Source organism: Balaenoptera borealis (assembly GCF_965194805.1).
Source record: "Balaenoptera borealis genome assembly, chromosome: 13".
Lineage (NCBI taxonomy): Eukaryota > Metazoa > Chordata > Mammalia > Artiodactyla > Balaenopteridae > Balaenoptera > Balaenoptera borealis.
In genome coordinates this window covers 72,552,445-72,572,539 of record NC_138870.1, presented here as the reverse complement: position 1 = coordinate 72,572,539, position 20,095 = coordinate 72,552,445, and the positions used below count along the sequence as shown (strand labels likewise).

General features: G+C 34.7%; 1 long non-coding RNA gene across 1 annotated transcript; it reads right to left on the bottom strand.

Annotated features, from left to right (window-relative positions):
- On the bottom strand, positions 1–18,727 carry LOC309609850. The gene is made up of 2 exons (XR_014233619.1): positions 11,044–18,727; positions 1–5,432 (listed from the first exon to the last, which is right to left on the bottom strand). It is a non-coding gene; the product is annotated as an uncharacterized lncRNA (long non-coding RNA).
- Positions 18,728–20,095: the final 1,368 nt, after the last annotated feature.

The following is a 20,095-nucleotide window of genomic DNA, read 5'->3' as shown; positions in this document are numbered from 1 at the left end:
TTTTGTTTTTTTTTTGCAGATACTAAATTAAACAGATAAAATTCATCCCTAATTTTACTGATGAAATTTTCATATAAACAGCTTAAACTAGTTTTCTTAAAGGAAATAATATTTTTTACTAAAAAAAAAGAATTTTGCCCTTTTAAATTTCACATGCTCTTTATCTGATTTGGAATTTTTTACAACTTTAAAACATTCACGAATATTTCTGAAATATTTCATTTCTCACTAAGTACTCTGTGAGAAGCCTATCTCAGAGAAAATTTTGTAAGACTGATTCACATCAACTTTCACTGTTTATTTCTAATAAAGAAAAAAAGTCTTTAAAAAGTCTTGATGGGTGATGCTCAGTATATACTTAGGGCAAATGTCAAAAGCTTAAGAATCAACTACGTATCCTGGAGTGTCATATTGACAGACTCACTCTCTTCTTTACTATTGACTTACTCTCTGTTGGACAAACATAAACACATAAAAAAGAAAGAAATCTATTTTTTATAGTGACTAGAATTTTAATTCCTGGGAAATTTGTTGTTAAAAGCAGAAACAATAAATATAAATAAAGGAAGCTTTAAGTAAATGAAAGCAATGACACTGATAAAGATGACTAAGTAATTTTATCTAATTTAACTCATTGAATTACTTTTGCTTGGATATTCCAAGCAAATACTATAAAGCTTTTTTTTTTTTTTTTTTTTTTCTGTCTCTTGTCTGGATAAGGTTGAGAAGATTGCCACATATCAACACTGTGATCTTGGTCAAGTTTCATCACTTTGGGGCCTATATCTTTCATCTGCAAAATGGTAACATTGGGCTATAAGACTACTGTGGTCAAATATTATAAGTTTATTTTGAGGAAAAAATTTAAATTGACTTATAAATATTTATTATTTCAAAACCCATAATTGTAAATAAAGAGTTTAAATTTGCTTTATTTTCAAAGCTTTGCTAAATTAGTGATCTGTTAACATATTTATTCAACAATTATGTATTATTTACTGTGTTAATATTTGCAGAATCATGTATGAAGCACCACCCTCTCCCCTCCTCCATTAAATTTTCAGTCTTATTTGGGGAATAAAATATGCAAACATAAATCAATAGAAAATGAGAGTGCTCAGATAGCATGTGGTCCAGGTTGTGTATTTTTATAGTTAGGACTCTGTGGTTGTGACAGAAACCCAATTAAGTTGCTTATACAAAAAACTAGATATGTTGTAAAGATAATGAAGATTCTGTGACAATTAAAGGAAGATCTGTTGCAATCTTGGCATCTCTGAAAACTTCAGGGTTTAGAAGGGGAATTCAACTCTGCCAGTACTGCTTTTCTACGTATCTTTCCTCTCCACTTAGCATCATTTGTTATCTTACAGACAGGCTTTTTCATGTGGTGGGGAACATAGCCATTAGCTGACCCAAGACCCCATGTTTCCTGTTCCATGTGTCCAGAACAATAGAGTTTTCTTGTTAGTACCATAAGAAAAACATCGGAAAGAGACTCTGATTGGACAGGCTAAATCTGTTCTAGACCAATAACTATTGCCAGTGGAGTGAGGCTATTGTGACTAGCCAAGCTGGGGCCATCTGTCCTCCTACTTTTGTGAGAGGTAAGGAAAGGAGTCTGAGCAGAAAACAACAGCAGCAAAACAATAATTTCCCCAGTGTTTAACCCAGAATATGGAAATTCAGAGCAGGAACTATTTCATACTCATCTTAAGGAGTGAAGAGGAGGAGGAAGGTGTTGTTGGGTCTTATTACATAGGGCCTTTATATTTAATACTAAGGTTTTGACATTCTCTGACTTTGATGGAATATTATTGAGAAAGGAGGTCAAGAGACAATCCAAGCAAAACTGCTAAGAGCTGGAAGTGAGGTAGAGATGTGGAAGGAAAGGAGCTAGAGAGGAGATGAAGAGGGATTTTGAAGTATAATAATTGGGCTTTTTGCAAAGAAGTAGGGGCAAGAGAAGGTAAAGTCTAGGATGAATCACCAGATTGCCATTCACATTGACAGAATGGTACCATTAAAACTGAAGAGAGAATATCAGAGGAGCAAACCAAACTGACTTAGGAAAACACACTCTTGATTACTTCAGAATATGAAATTCTCTTAGGCACTTGGGTTACAAGTCTTGCTTTGTGATTTCAACTTGGACAGCATGGTCTGTTCTAATGCTAAAATCTTTCATTTTTCTGTAGCTCACCTATTTCATTTTTTTTAAACTGAATTCTTCCTTGATTGGCTCGATATAGTGAGATTCCAAATGGAAGTATTTCAATCTGTGACTAGTTGATTCCAGTATGGGATTAACTGTTATGATTACTTGCGTGACATAAGAAAGATCAAGCAATCATTTTTAAATTGAGTTATTTCATCTGTAAAATGATAATTAGAATTACTTTCAAAATTTGAACATTTTCTTGGAGACAGATTGAGAACTAATACTGTAAACCAAAACTACATTGAAAGTGGACCTATAGTATCCTATTCTAAGAATAGCCTAGGAAACAGAAAAAAGAGCAAGAATATAAAAGTTTGACCTTTCATTGCTGCCTCTGTCCATGATCCTGAAGGTTGAATTTTGATGGGAATTATCACACTACTTATTGAGTCCGCTTCCCTAGGATCTTCAAATTAGCCATTAGTCACCCAAGTTCTATGTCTCTGCCCAGGTTTATGCCTTTAAACTTTATTTAAAGGTTTTCCCCACTAGAAAGACACCCTGGGCATCTAGAACAGGATGGGGATAAACAATAATATGAACTCACATTTACACAGTTCACACTATGAACCAGGCACTGTTTTAGAGGGCTTTGCACTTACCCAACCATTTAACTATCACTGCAATGCTGTGAGGTAGGTTTTTATTTCTTACTTCTGTTATTTTAAAAGTAAGTACACTAAGGTAGATATTTTCAGTGATTTGTCCAGTGTCCTAAAGGCAGTGAGTGGGAAAGCCAAGGTTTGAACCCAAGTAGCTATCTCTAGAATCTCTACATTTAACCACTATGGAATTCTACCTCTCAGGCAGGCAAGAGGGTTTAATGTCACTGGGCTTCTGCAGGAGGGAAGGCTGTGGGCTAAGGTGTACAGAAGCTTTGATACACTTTAAACTTTATTTTGGCGTGAGGCAATGTCACTCACCTGCTGCATTTATTTCTGGGAGGATCTCAGTCAGGAGAGAAGTTACATTTAAATTTACTCTTACAAGAAATTGACTCTTTGGTCTCAAGCTTCTTACTTCAGATAATTTTGGTTACATATTTTCAATTTAATCCAATGGTAGGCGGTCGTGTTTGAGTAATCTTATTAGAATTATGGAAATGGCTTCCTATGCATTACAGGTACAATGATACTATGTATTATATTAATATTTGCTTAAAACATGTATTGACAATGAAATATTGACAAGGTGAAACATTTGTGCTTCCAAGATTACTGCAATGTTGTGGGAGATGTAAAGCAACTGATATATTTTAATTTTTTGGTCTTGTTAAAACAGAAAGATTCTCTGTTGGGGTGACTGCATTTATTATTTATACAAACACTCTGTTTTCAAAACCAGTCTGATCCAAAGATACAGTGAGTCCAATGAACACACTGCGTATAGACAGGTACCTCTTGGTTTCTTTACTTTTCCCTCCATGTTGTTTTGTGGTGATGACTGGGAACCTTTAAATGTTGGTTAAACTTGTTTTGTCACCATGTTAATATGTTTAAATACCCAACAGATTAGACATATTTTAATTATATTGTTCAATAAAGCAATCAGTTGTTTCAAATTAGGCTGATATATTGAATTATTAACTATGTATGACCCTGATAACTATTACTCAAGAAGGTCCGTTGTAAATCAGGTGAGCATATTATAAGTTGGACAGGGCTACACTGATATGTTATTAGAAAATGAATTTCAATAATGAATATTATTCAGCGCTCATGCATTTTCAGAGCCCCTGTTATATGGTTTCCAGTGAACAGAATTATTGATGCTATTTTCCAAGTTAATATATTTAAGGTAACAGATTTTAAATAATTTAGCTTACATTAAGATATATTAATCCATCCTTTTAACTACTGTATTAAATTCTATATAATATTATATTCATGTATTAAGCAAGCCCTACATAATTCTTACTGTCCAATTATAGATGATACAAGAATGCAGATCAAAGCTATCAGGGGAATATTTTAAAAACATTTAGTGACAATGAGTGAAAGAGGGTTTTCTTAGGTTTGTTTTGTTTTGGTTAAATTTTGGGGTTTGATTAAGTTAAGTACAAATAACTTATTTAAAAAAGGAATTCAAAAAGCTAGATCTTCTTGTAAATAAATAATGAGATGCATTAACAGAGTTCTATTTATATGCAGTCCAGACAGACAATGTAACCCAAACATAAATGAGGGGAGATGAGTCTATACTCCATAGACTAGAATAGAATTGTAAGAGAGCTTGAAAGACTGACAGTTTCTACTGAGGCAGGTCCTTGTCTCCCACAGCTGTTTCTCCCACCCTACTGACACATGATCTTAGTCCCTAACTCTTCCTCTTCATACTTCTTGAGAAATTCAAATTGACTAACAAATAACTACTAATCTGCAGAACAACTTCTCCATCTTCCTAGAACTGATTTTGACCAACTATTTCCAAAATTAGCTCAATTTTGTATAACTCCTCTTGCTAAAGCTCAGTTAAAATTTTCCTTCCTTCTTCGTGACAATGGTCATTGTGAACATTCCTGTTCGCAGCATTTTTGAATAAAGTCTTAGGCTGATGGTGCTCTGATTTTCTTCCACAAAATGAACAGAAAATTGAGCAATATGTTCACCTAACAGTGTTGTTGTAAGAACCAAGGTGACTTTCTATTCCTATTGATTCAAATTAGCAATTTAATCAAGAACAAGGAAGTCTTACAGTGCAAATAGAGTCACTGTTTCTCATTCACCAAAAAGTAATTTATAAATCATCATTGAGATGAAAGCAACACTTGGATTCTTACTGGCTTTGGGATATAGTTGCCCTCAAAAGGCAGGCTAATGATGGTACAGAAATTTAAATAAATAAATAAGATGATAAAATACATCAATAGCTGGACCTGCTTTCTTTTTCAGATTCATTCCAAATTTAAAAACAAAAACAAAAAAAGAGAAACATGAATTGGGGTCTGAAATTCTGAAATAGAATCCTTATTCACCTTGGGTACTTGAAAAACATCTCTAAATCTCAGTTTTCTCATTTGCAATAATTATAATTGTAATGAATTAGACTGAATATGGAAAACCAAGTCCACTAGGCTTTGTGAATTAGGCTTCTCAGCAACAAAGGACAAAAACCTACTCAAACTACCTGAAGCAAATATGATGACATCTGTGAAGAAACACTTTGTAAGCTGGAAATTGTTATATATGTTCATCAGCTATTCCTGCGTGAACTGAAAAAAAAAAAAAAAAGCACTAAAATTCTGCTAACTTTTGTGAGGAAGCTAAAAAGTACTGAAAATAAATCATATCAATCTCAACTATTCCCAGATTTAGGAGAAGGTATATGGCTTAGCTTCCATTTAGGCCTTCTGACCAACTCATTGTCCTCTCCACAGTGACTGGTTTCAAAGATAAACACATAATTTAGACTAAACTGGGACATTCTTTCTTTGTTAGGATGCTTAAAAGTTACTCTCTTGTTTCTGGATTCACAGCGCAGAAAGTATAATTAAGCACTAGCGTTGCCCGTTTTCCCCACCACATGGAGGAAACCTGATTGTATTAATAGAGAATGTGGCCAAAACTCAGAGAGAAGCAGGGTGAGTAGGTAGAAAGAGTTCTAAGGACAATGTGTGAGCCCTAGATCCACCCTTATGCCTCTGTCACCTCCACACCTGTCCTCAGTTATTGTGAAATTGGCCTATTTTAAAAATTTCTCTGCTTTGAGTTAGGTTTTTACCAAGTGAATATTTAATACACATGAGATTGGGTGGACTTAATCACTTTTAGTTCAATAGTTTGGTATACAATTCTTGAGAAGAACATTTGATAATATTAATAATATTAATATCAATTAGAAAAATGTCTTTCATGGTGTATATAGGTAAAAGTGAATGGAACCAGACAGATACTGTGACAGATTTAAATAAAAATTAGAAGCAAAATAAGATCATTTAATATGTATGTATACACAGTTAATAGAGTCTTATGACTGCCTTGTCTGTTCATAAAATACCTATTTCAGAATTTCTGTTATTTTAAACTGTTATGTTGGATTCTTTTGGAAGGGATGGTGACTGTATTCTTTACAATGACTCTTGGTATATCTGTCTTCCCAAAGTTCATATCCTTAGTTGAGATCTTTTTTCAAGTCTATTACATGGTGTGCCAGACTTATTTAGATTGACTTGCAAAATACAAACTTAACCAGAGTGCATGTATTGCATATCATTAATCAATGACCTATGTGGGACTGTTGTTTTTGGAGTACTAACTTAGTAGTTCATCCCATTTCAAAGTATGCAGTTTGCCTTGAGGATTCCGTAGAACTGCCACAACAAAAGCAATTACAAAATTATTTCTTCACTATTATACTGTGTTGATTTAAGGATAGCTGGCTCTATGCATCAGTCAAGGGCATCTTGCAAAAACAGGTTGTGTGGAGGCTGCCTAACAATGCAGCTTGTCTTGGTAGAATTTTATAGGACATCATTCTGTAGCGTTCTTTGAGAGCTGACTCAGTTCTGACTGTCTACTTTCTTATAAGCAAATCAGTACCTTCCATTGCGATGATCTCAGCAACCCATAATCTGTATCCTACAGAACACAGTAAATCATTTATATGACTTTGTTCTAGAGCTATTCCATACCTTTCTTCCTATCCCGTCCTTCAAAAATACCTAGATTCTTCATCTGGAGATGGATGAGTAAAACAATTTCAATGTAACCAAGAATTTTTTAGTAGAAACTAGTTATGGTATTGAGAAAAATGTTTTTAATTTAATTTTATTAAGAAGGATTCTATTTCAGATCCTCAGACTCTAATTAATTTTTTTTAAAAATTTTGAATGAAATTGAGAACAAGGCAGGCCCAAATTTTGATTGATTTCACCAAATCTCTCTCTGTCTCTATCTTCCATCCTTCCTTCCTTTCTCCCACTTTCCTTCCTTCCTTTTTCTTTTCTTGCTTCTTTCAGCCCTACCTCTTAGCTATGCAAAACAAAACTCAAATTTCTGAGGGGCTGAAGCTGAGGAAAGTCGGGTAAATTTATAAGCAGTAATGTTCTAGTAAAAACAAAGCAAAAACTTAATTTGTAGCATTTTCCAGTTTCTGGGGTGTAAAATATACCCACGAAGGCCAATTTCAAACTACCAAGCTGACGTCATTGATCATGGAGTTGGAAATAGGTGTTGACACTTGCCTCTAATTAGCTGGCACAAGCCTGCTAAAGCTCATCACTGAATATGAGCAAGGAGGGTGGAACTGCTTAGTAATTTACAGCTACTAAGCTCCTTTGCTTCTTTTAAGGTAGACCACATTCTAGTCAATGGAAGGCTATGAAAGATATTTGCTAAAATCAGTACCAGAATCAAAGGGAAGAGATAGAAAAGGAGTCTTCTTTCACCAGCAGTTCTGAGGACTTGATGCTTGCATACTCTCAAACTTGAAAAAGTCTCAATATGTTGCCATCTTTAAATATGTCTCAAAATTTGCCTTACGTAATGGATCTAGAGTTTATTCCCAAAAGCATATTACAGTTTCCAGACTGGTTATGTTTCAAGAATCAGGACTTCCCTGGTGGCAAAGTGGTTAAGAATCTGGCAGGGGACACGGGTTCAAGTCCTGGTCTAGGAAGATCCCACATGCTGTGGAGAAACAGCCTGTGCACCACAACTACTGAGCCCGCGTGCCACAACTACTGAAGCCCGCATGCCTAGAGCCCGTGCTCCGCAACAAGAGAAGCCACTGCAACGAGAAGCACTGCACAGCAACGAAGACCCAATGCGGCCAAAAATAAATAAATAAATGTGTTTTAAAAAAAAGAATCAATGAAGATAGAAAAATAATTATTAAGTTCACTTAATCATTATTATTATTAGAAATGACAAGGTTTGCAATAAGAGATAGTCTCACATATAGAAATAAAGAAAACGATGGAAAATATTAGAAGAAAATGAAAGAATAAAATCACAAGAAGATGAAGCAAAAAGTTCAAATAAATTAAAACACCAATTATCTCTGAACTCCACTAATCGTAATGGAAAGGATCTTCAATGAACTTTGCTAGAATTTACTAGCATTTCTCAAAGAATGGTCTGTGAACCATCTGTATCAGAATTAACTGAGATGACTCTCCCCTACTGAATGAGTCTCTCCTTTTGAGGACTTGAAATCTACCTCTGATAAACATTCTAGTTGAATCTTAAGCATTCTAATTTTGAAAACTTCTGCAATCATTATAGTGTTGTAACCTATTTCTGTCAAAAAGAAATGCAATGGCAAATATATTATTTTCTTACTAAGACAGCCCTGCTTTTAGCCTGTAATTTCTTTTTTGGTGGTGTCTTTGGTTTTGGTATCAGGGTGATGGTAGCTTCATTGAATGTCCTTGGGAGCGTTCCTTCTGCTTCAGTTTTTTGGAAGAGTTTGAGAAAGACTGGTATAAATTCTTCTTTGTATGTTTGGTAGAATTCACCTATGAAGTCATCTGGTCCTGGACTTTTGTTTGCAGGGAGTTTTTAAATTACAGATTCTATTTCAGTTCTAGTGATAGGTCTGTTCAAATTATCTATTTCTTCTTCAATTTTGGTGGGCTATATGTTTCTAGAAACTTGTCCATTTCTTCTAGGTTGTCAAATTTGTTGGCATATAATTAGTCATAGTATTCCCTTATGGTTTTTTGTATTTCTGCATATTAGTTGTTATGTCTCCTTTTTCATTTCTTATTTTGTTTGTGTTCTCTCTCTTTTCTTCTTGGTGAGCTTGGCCAGAGGTTTGTCAATCTTGTTTATCCTTTCAAAGAAACAGCTCTTGGTTTTATTGACTTTTTCTATTGTTTTTTTAATCTCTATATTATTTATTTCCTTTCTGATCTTTATTATTTCCTTCCTTCTACTGACTTTAGGTTTTGTTTATTCTTCTTTTTCTAATTAGGTTAGGTTGTTTGTTTGAGATTTTTCTTGTTTTTTTGAGGAAGGCCTAAGAGAGCCCCACTTTTATTTGGTTAAAACACACATTTAAAAATAATTGCAAGGGGTCTGGGGTTGCTGTGTTCCAGCCAAGGTTATAAGTAGAGGCCTCTTCGTAGGACAGACTGAGTTGCCCTGCCTTTTGCCCTTATTTTCTGCCTGAAATAAGATCAAATTCCCTAGAAGTGGAGCAGTGTCCAAAATTATATGCTAAGGATGGTAGATCAGGAAGCCAGGATGAGTGTTGGTCCTTGATGATTTCCTTAAGCAGCTGCACTGACCTCAACTGCCTATTTCCTGACTCTTGTTACTTGAAAAAAAAAAAATTCCTTTTTGTTTTAGCCACTGTGGATAGGTCTGATACATAAACAAACAAAATCCTAAATGCTACTAGCAATAATGTAATATCAAAACAATAGAGGCAATCATTGCAAAGCACTGAGTTTGGTGAAAAATAAAGGAACATCATTTTATATCAACATATGTATGTGGAATAAGAGTAGATAATCTAATTTTACATATTTTTCTTTTGGTTCGTTTAATTATTCACAATTTAATCGCTATTTATTTTATTTTCATTATCTTCTTTGTAGGACTTACATTTTATAGTGCAAAAATGATAAGTGTCTGATCATTTCTATTTGTCTATGAACATTTTCAATGACTTACAATAAAATGTAATTTTAATCTTCTTGTCTAATATAATTTCCATTGGTATGACATCATTCCAAAACACAGAAAGCAAATTATATTATTAAAAATAAAGAGAAGTTTACAAAGAAGGAAACCAATTTTCTAAAGGAAAAATTTAAAAGACTGCGAAAAAAATAGCCATAAATTATGAAGCTGATAAAAGACTAATTGTAGCACAACGTGGCAGGAGAAAATGTCGCACGCTTCTGATATATTCTCTTGAATTATTAACAGCCTAGGTAATTTAATTTATTAAAGACTTCTGAATAAAATGCTATATAGGGAAGCTAAAAAAATAATCAGCATAGAACACTGGGTGGAAATCCAATAAATTTATTTTTCAAAATCTCTTCACAATGTTTTTTGTATTGAAAAGATATTCTCTTTAATTTTCCTGATACAATTTAAAGCGAACAGAGCTGCTGAGAGGGCTGCTGAAGGAACTAAAAAAAAAAAAAAAAGGATAAATACCTCCAATATAGTGGGATGGACCCACCCAAAGCTCTAGGTAGGAAAAGATCTGTGCCAGCAAAAACACTACCTGGGGGTCTCAATCAAAAATTCAGAACCAAAAACCATAATTACAGGATAGGGAGTAGACTTAGCCTTTTTTCTGGTGAGAGGAGATTTGGCAGATGTAAATACAAACCACCTAACTATACCCTGGAAGTTTGGAAGGACAGGAAATCCCCAGCCCAGTTCCCTCCGAGACTGGCCCTCATTTATCTGCTTATACCCCACTTCCCCCTCTCTTGAGCTGAGGAAAAGTTATCAGTTTTTTTCAGATTTTATGCTTGGAAAATAATGAAGAAAAGGGGAAATATCCTATTCTACTATCAGAATGAAACAACTATAAGATGAGCAATTCTCTTACTAATATTAACCTTTGGCATAGTCTAGGGAATTATTAGGGCAGGGTAGCAAGATGTAGCCTCTTACTCATCAAAATCTTAACTGCCTTGGTCTGCTCTTAGCCCTAGTGTGGAAGATGGCAAGCACCCTAAGCTGGCTGGAACAAGGCCCAGAAAGGGAGGAATCTTTGTTCTATTACAGAGAGGAGAGGGAGGAGAGGGAGGAGAGGGAGAGAGAAAGCTTTTAAAAAAGGAACCCAGAGAAATGAGCACTTTCTCATTATCTTTAGCAGTAACTCCTGGAAGAAGGGGCAGAGAGACTACAAACCTTAAGTGCTCTGTTAGGGGAGGTTGCTTTATCCTCAGTTCTCATGTTTCCATGTGGAGGGACTTCCCTGGAGTTGTACTCTTTGCCTTTCAATCCTACTCCGTGGAAGAAGAGTGACTAATTTGATTGGAGAACCTGAAAGGAGCTGAGCCTGAGACCCTACACCTGAGCTTTGGGCGGGCCTGCCTGGCCTGTTCTTTTCCTTTTGGGGACGCCTGTGTTTCAGTGAATAAACCTGGTTTCCCACTTCCATAGACATCAGCTGAAATGACTTTATTTGCTTCTACTTTTAAGAGCCCCAACCTAGACACAAGGGAAAATATTGAGAATGTACAGTGGTTTTATAGGCACTCCTGCTGGATTCTTACTTTGCATTTGCACTAGAGTTTCTTATTAACTAATCCCTGTACATGAACCTGTTTTTCTGATAACTATTTTAATAGTTAGTCCTTATTGCTTAAGCCTATTTTTGACGAGTTTTCTATCTCCTACCCAAGTCCATTCATTAGTTGGAATTCTTGGATTCTGAATTCAAAAATTTTCATAGCTAGGCAGTTAGCAATTGTGGAAGATAAACTTGATGGTTCCCGTGGTCCATCAGAATGTTTGTGAATCACTTCTCCTACATTCCTGGATAGAAACCTTGAGTCTCCGACTCTGTTCACAAACTATAAATCATGCTTATATACCCTTTTTTCTTTTATTCATGGATTACATGTGCTATTTTGTGCCCTCCTTTAGGCTTATGCCTACTAATCTGGCCTTAAAATAACTGACCACTAGTTTCACAGTCAGATTCCTGAGCTATTCATTGTTTTCCTTTCCTTCCTCTCTCCCTCTCTCTCTCTCCCTTCTTCTCTCTCTCCCTTCCTTCTTCCTTCCCTTCTCTTTCTTCCTTTCTTCTTTTTTAGCATTCTCCCAATGGATTTCATCCAATCCAGTAGCTTCAAATAACTAGGTCTTACCAAACCTATTTCATCACCCTGTTGCTACACTTATATTTCCTACTACCTATTAATCATTACCACCTGAAAGTAATGCAGGCACCCGAAGCTTATCAAGCCAAATCTACTCTCATTATTTGCACCTGCACATCTATTATTCCTCCTATGCATGTTTCTCCCAAATCTTTTGCCCCTTCCCAGTCTCTAAACATAAGGGACTCAATTACCAAAGCTGAAAACCACAGTCATGTTTGACTCATCTTTCTGTTCTTATCGCTAATTCCATGTTCGTGGCCCAGGGTCTTATCAAATATAAAAATCACATTAAAATATATTTTTTAGTCCCAATATATAAGTATATTGTTACTGAAGGAGGCTGGAGCAGATCTCAACCAAGTATCAATATTGGACCTAGATTTATATGAAAAAGAAATATAAGATGATGTCAAATCAGTTAATCTACTTTGAGGAAACAGTACATGAAATAAAAAATACTTAAGGAATGTTAAGCACTGTGCAATAAAGGCACATGGAGAGTAAAACAGTTAAACAGTAGAGAGTAGTTGGAGAGGAGTTAATATTATGAACCTGTGAATAAGGTTAAAAAGCTCTATTCAGAAGCCCATAAGTGAAATTTTCTGGACAAAGGATGCTTCCTCAAAGGAACTAGTATATTTTTTCTATGATAAAAATGGTTATAATGTACTATTATTTCTGGTATACAGAGTACTTACATTTTTTTTTGGATAAAAGGATTATTTGCTTATTTTTGCCTCCTTTCTATAATGTTGGGTATCAATTTGATTCACTCTATTAACTGAAAACTTTCCATAAATTTTAATTTTTAATGAATTTCTGCTATATGTGTTTTTTTTTATTTTTTACAAAACAGCCACTTTTCATTAAGGGTATGGTAATTAGGACACAAAGTATCTGATACATGTTAGTGTAGCTTTACAAAGCATTGTACTTTCAATAAAATGTCCTCTTCCATATGGGCACAAAATGATGTTTTAATTTCATAATAACTTCCATCGATTTGGAAATGGGACTACAAAAATCATTAGAAATAACAATTTATCTGATCTGAAAAATAAAATGGTTAATATGAAAAAGGGATAACATTCTGGGTATTAAATTAATGTGGCAGAGAACACAGGCAGGTGTAAAAGGGGTAGTTGGGCAACATGTTGAAACAAGGCAATAATAAAATGAGAAGTGGGTGGTAATGACAGCAGGAATATGGGGTGGAGTGAAGTAACAGGGTATAAGGCATCCTTCAATTCTTTGAACAAGTGTGAGGCACATAGGTCATATTAGGATACAATTTTTATTTTACCAATAGGACAAATTAAACAGAGGCCACAGAATTTGCTTCATTTTGTCTGAAATAGCTTGTAAATTTAAGCATAAAGTAAAAAAAAAAAACAAACTGAGTATAACAAGAGAATTTTTAAATTAAACTTAAGAAAATAATATAAATAAGTGAAAGAGTAGGTAGAAATGAAAGTAATTCAGAATAAACAATTTGTTAGACTGTAATCAAATCAATTAAATTTCTATTATGAATGATTTGTATACACTAGGTTTTAAATGTCACAAATAATGTTGAAGATACCTTAAATATTGCTATTTAAAATTTTAAACTGTAGAGAGAGTATTGTGTCCAAGTTGTTCCTTATTGTTAGAATATCAAATAATCTGAGTTTTTTTTTAAGGTAAAGCAACAAATGGAAGGCAGAAGAGAGGTAAGAATATTTATGAAGTTATACCAAAAATAATCACTTATCGATTCTTGATTGCATAAATATAACAAAGAAGGGTTTCTTCCCCTTTTCCTTTAAAACATATAAGAAAATAAAAGATGTATAAATGATGATGTAATCAGCTAAGTCCATTCTTTTACGCCATGACATAGGAAACTATACTAGTCTTGGATGATGATAAGTAAAATTGGATAATTTCACTGCAAATAAAAGTGTGAACTTAATCAAATAATTTAATACCTCTTCACTGTTTCTAAGTGTTCTTGAAATTCTTAGTGTACTCTAAGTCTATGATGATCAAAATTCCAATCTCTAGGCACGGAGGAAAGATGACTCTCTACTATTTCTCTCCTTGATTAGCCAAAACAGGGGAATCATCTAGTCACAGTTAGTGAATCTACAAATTCTACAAATACATGTAGCCTGAAAAATGTATTTTACACATATGCAACATGCATGTTGTAAAAGTTCTACTAAGGCAAGGCCCATGTCTTCTTTCACCTTTGTATCATCAGCATGTAGCATTAGCACCTAATGTTAAACATATAATTGTGGAAAGAATGAATAAGTTAAATGATTTACAAGATTCTCCCTCTCCTTTTGTTTTTTTTTTAACATCTTTATTAGAGTATAATTGCTTTACAGTGGTGTGTTAGTTTCTGCTTTATAACAAAGTGAATCAGTTATACATATACATATGCCCCCTTATCTCTTCCTTCTTGCAACTCCCTCCCTGCCACCCTCCCTATCCCACCCCTCTAGGTGGTCACAAAGCACCGAGCTGATCTCCCTGTGCTATGCAGCTGCTTCCCACTAGCTATTTATTTTACATTTGGTAGTGTATATATGTCCATGCCACTCTCTCACTTTGTCCCAGCTTACCCTTCCCCCTCCCCGTATCCTCAAGTCCATTCTCTAGTAGGTCTGCGTCTTTATTCCTGTCTTGCCCCTAGGTTCGTCATGACCCTTTTTTTTTTTAGATTCCATATATATGTCTTAGCATATGGTATTTGTTTTTCTCTTTCTGACTTACTTCACTCTGTGTGACAGACTCTAGGTCCATCCACCTCACTACAAATAACTCAATTTCGTTTCCTTTTATGGCTGAGTAATATCCCATTGTATATATGTGTCACTTCTTCTTTATCCATTCATCTGTTGATGGACACTTAGGTTGCTTCCATGTCCTGGCTATTGTAAATAGAGCTGCAATGAACATTTTGGTACATGACTCTTTTTGAATTATGGTTTTCTCAGGGTATATGCCCAGTAGTGGGATTGCTGGATCATATGGTAGTTCTATTTTTAGTTTTTTGAGGAACCTCCATACTGTTCTCCATAGTGGCTGTATCAGTTTACATCCCACCGACAGTGCAAGAGGGTTCCCTTTTCTCCACACCCTCTCCAGCATTTATTGTTTGCAAATTTTTTGATGATGGACATTCTGACCGGTTCCATCTCTTCTTGTTTGCCCTTAACCTATGATTAACAAGTTTCCATGGGACTTCCCTGGTGGTCCAGTGGTTAAGAATCCACCTTCCAATGCAGGGGATGTGGGTTCGATCCTGGTCGGGGAACTAAGATCCCACATGCTGCGGGGCAACTAAACCCACGTGCCTTTCTCACCTCTCCTTCCTGTATCTCAACACCTATCAGATGAAGGGTGATATTAAAATATTTAAATTGACGTGTGCCAATATTGACCTAGAGAAAAAAAAGGTGTTGGTACACAGTAACAGTATATATCTTCATAAACAAAATAGTCCCACTTTTTCATGTTAATAATTTTGTGGTTCCATGTTAAAAAGACAAAAATAAATGCGAGGAATGTGGCAAATCTTACATGCTCCTTGATCATAAAGCGGAAGAAATGTAGTTCTGAAGAGACTTTCTTCTCCTAAGCTAGCAAGAAGAGACTTTTAAAAAAATGTCTTTTTTTTTTGTATGTGATAAGTAGAATGGAGGATATTAAGACATAAGGAAGAAAAATCTGGAAAAAATACAGAATATCAAAGTCAATTTGCTGATATGAATTGATTAATTAGAGAAAAGTTGATGCAAAAAATCTTAAGATTCCAGAGGGTAAAAGCAATAATGCAATGTAGATTGCCTGGCATCAATCATTCAGCGCAAGTATTTGATCATTAAATAGGCAACTATTTGCTTCTCAGTAGCTCTGGATAATTCTTTATGCACACAAATGGAAATGCAGGAGTTGACATTGCTTGGCAGCATTTTGCTATACACTGTCGTCCTAATGAAACATAATACAACCACACTAATTTTTAAGTCATTATCGGAATGAAAAGACAAAATTTAAAAATTCTTAAGAACTTGAAGCACCTGAGAGGAATTTTTAAAACACTATTTTACATCCCACTTAAGGAACAAAACCAAAATTATTTAACCAGATACTGCATCAAAGAAGACAACTTTAAAAAATAACCGTATGAAAAAATGCTCAGCATCATTAATCATTAGGAAAATGAAAATTAATATCACAGTGAGATACTATTACACACTCATTAGAATAGTTAAACTTAAACACATGTACACAATTGACCATACCGAGTATTGTCAAGGATGCAAAGGAATTAAAACTCCCATACACTGCTGGTAGGATACAAAATGGAAAATGGTTTGGCAGTTTCCTAAAAAAGTTAAACATTCGCCTGCCATATGATCCAGACTTTCCACTCCTAGGTATTTACACAAAAGAGGTGAAAGCTTATGACCATACAAAAACTTGTGTGTGAATGTTCATAGCAGCTTTATTTGTAAAGGCCCAGAATGAGAAACAATCTAAATGTTGATCAACAGGTGAATGGATAAGTTATTGTATCTCTATACAAAGAAGCAGTACTCAGCAGTAAAAAGGAATGAACTACTGATACATACTTTATAACTTAAGAGTATTACAATAATTATACTGAGTGAAAGAAACCAGGCCAAAATATTGTTCCAAAATCAACAACCAATCCTCTGATTCACCTGGTAACAACTGGGTGTTTAACAATTCCATTCAATTCTAGCTCAGCTTAAGGGCTCAGTCCCACATATGGCTCCCCACTTCAGATGCTGGTCCAAAGTGCTGGCTCCCATACTTCTGACTGAAGTACTGTTTTAAATCCACTATAAATCGGGGGTTCCCACAACTCCATCCTTAGGTTCAGTAATTTGCTGGAACAGCTCACAGAAATCAGAAAGGCCCTTTACGACATTTACTGGTTTATTTTTAAAGGATACAGATAAACAGCCAGATGAAGAGGTACATAGGGCAGGGTCTGAAGGGTTCCCAGCACAGGAGCAAGCATGTGAAAATGGTCATCAATTTGGAAGCTCATCAAATGCTGTTATTCAAGAGCTTTTATAGAGCTTAATCTCCAGCCCCTCTCACCTCCTTTCCTGGAGGCTGGTGGGTGGAGCTGAAAGTTCCAGCCCTCTGATTACTTACTCTGGTGATCAGTGCCACCCCGAGGCTATCTAGGGATAACCCCTTAGTCACTTCATTAGCATAAACTCAAGTGTGATCAAATGGGGTTCCTTAAGAATAACAAAAGACATTCCCATCATGCAGGGAATCTCAAGGGTTTTAGTAGTTCCTGTGTCAGGAACCAGTGATGAAGACCAAATATATTTCATACCACAGCTATTAACAGTTATATTTTATTTGGTAATTTTATTAAATATTTATGGCTTGATTTGATTAAATAACTCAAGTGTAATAAACAGCATTTAAAATTTATTTATAAAGTTATTCACTATAAAACCAGTAGTGTGATTGGGGATCAAATAAAGAAAATATTCCCTGCAGTAATGAGAATCTTCCAGGTGGCAAGGTCTACTGGGTTCTCTTTTAATTATTTCAGATGTTATTTACTACATCTGTGTTGTACTCAAATGCTACTTATATCCTGTGCTCTACTTCTTGGATTTCTTATTTATTTGCTTATAGTATGACCTTGAGTCATGCTTTCACATAGTTTGCTTTGGTAGTAAATTGTGTATATATATTTCAAAACATGCTTACTTTTTTTTTCTTACATTTTATTGATCATTCAATTGTGTGTAAAATCTAGGATCACTTGTTTTTTTCTTTAGAACTGTGACCTTATCTTTCAACTATATACAACTATCTAGTTATTAATATTTTTCTTAAAGGCAATCTGATTCTCATTCATTTATCCATTCACTCTGCAAACATCTATTGAGTTCCTACTGTGTTAGGAACTGTTCTAGATGCTGGGGATTCACGAGTGACCAAACTGTAAAAAGCTTCTACCTGGGAAGTTTATCAAAAATACTGACTTCTGGGTCCTGCGAAAACCAATTGACTCAGACTATCTGGGGAGGGCAAGCTAAGAATTAGTACTTTGTAAAGGCTCCGCATCTAATCCTAACAATGCCACCATGGTTTAGAACCACTGTGAAGGAGATGGAACCACATTGCTCTATCAATTATCCCTCATCAATAGCTCTTCTATTTTCATGGCAGTAAGAAGGAAGACAACAACTGTTCAGAATAGAGTTTAATGAACACTTTAATGATTGCTGTTTCTGCAGTTGGTACTAGTTGATACTGAACTTGGAGCTTACCTGGAACTCCACTGGGTGAAATCCCTCACTTACTCTTGGTGCCTTCAGCTGCAGGTTCCTCTGTTCTGATTTAAGAATTTATCTAATCTCATTAGCTATTTTTTGGAATTTTTCAAAATTTTTGTTCTGTTGATGGCACCCTTTCTGTTCTCCAGTATTATAATGGCCTCAAATTTTGTTGAATAAAACTCTTCCATTGATTATTCTGCAGCTAGTTCACTATCATAACATATTCAATAAATATGTGATTAGTCAATTTAATTAGTAATCCTCCACCCAGAGGTAAAAGAAAATTTTGAAATGTATAGAAAGAATTTTAATCAAAGCTCCTCAAAATAAATCTTCCATGCTATCCTTTTGACTATTAAGAGATTCATATGAGGCAAACCTTCTCCAAAAAATAACTTGCTTATACTCAGAGAATACCAGAGTATCTAACTCTTCTAGGGTCTTTGTTTTTTAAAAATTCTCTGTGAGAATGATTAAGAACTGTTAAGTCACCAAAATCCTTGCATATCCTGAGATTTAGCATGGGATGTGAAGAATAAAGTATTCTGCGTGCTTCATTGTCAGAGTAATGGTACATTGCATCTGAGTTAAATGCTTCCTTTTTCCCCTGTTTTATGAATAGGCATTTCTACTGTCAGATTTTCCACATTCACAGAAAAAATTATGTTCATCCTTTTCATTTGACTTTAATATAATAGAGATTCAAATGGTCTGTCAGAGTGACTGATCTGCTGATTATTTCTACTCGCTGCCTTTCAATTTGTTATGCTCATTCAAAATTTTGAATCTGTTTTTCATCCATTTCAGTGTTAATATGCACCCCTGTGGCTCCTACTTTGAAGTCAATGAGAAAACCTTTGTGAGGAAGAGATGGCTTTGGGGCATAAAATAATTCAAGTCCTTTCTCAACTGAACATAAAAAATTGGGCACAGCCCAGAAATTTGTGATATAGTCTGTCCTCTCTCCTCTTTCATAAGGAGAAAACAACTTCAAATACATCTTTTAACATTTTTAAAAGTCAGTGCTGTGAACATGGTGTGGATGTCTTGGTATTATACTTTAAAATGAAAATTAGCATTATTTTGCTATACCAAATGCTAATTTGAAACCATTATCTATCTACTTTTTTTCCCCATTTCTTCCCTCAATTATCATCATTAGTATTTTGGTTAAGTAGTTAGACACATTTCAACAGGAAACATTAATAGGAGAAAGTAGACACTATTTTATTCTGCTGCAGGTTTAATTCACTACAATTATCAGAAATACTAAGCTATCGCCACAGCAAGTTTAAGGTTAATTTATTCAATGACTAATACAAATGAATGTAATAGTCATATCACTATAATAAAAATTGGAAATAAAAGATATAATAGATATATATGTAATTTATACATAATACTAATGTTAATTACCATTTACACTTAAGCTATGTAACATCATTCTTTTGAGGTTGATTTGGAATAACAATCACTTTTATATCTATCATTAATATTTAGTATATTATCATTTTCATACTGGCTCAGAATACTCCCTTTGCAAAGAGGCATTAAGTGAGAAAGAAATCTGGAATATTTAAAGCCAAAAGAATCCTAACTGAAAAGAAAATCTGTGCTTTCCGCTAAGTGCTTTCCCCTAAGCATTTTTAGTATGCCAAGCACACCATCTGTGCTCAATTACTTGTTATTTTCTAATGTCAACATCTGCTTATAAGAAAATATATGCTTGCATATATT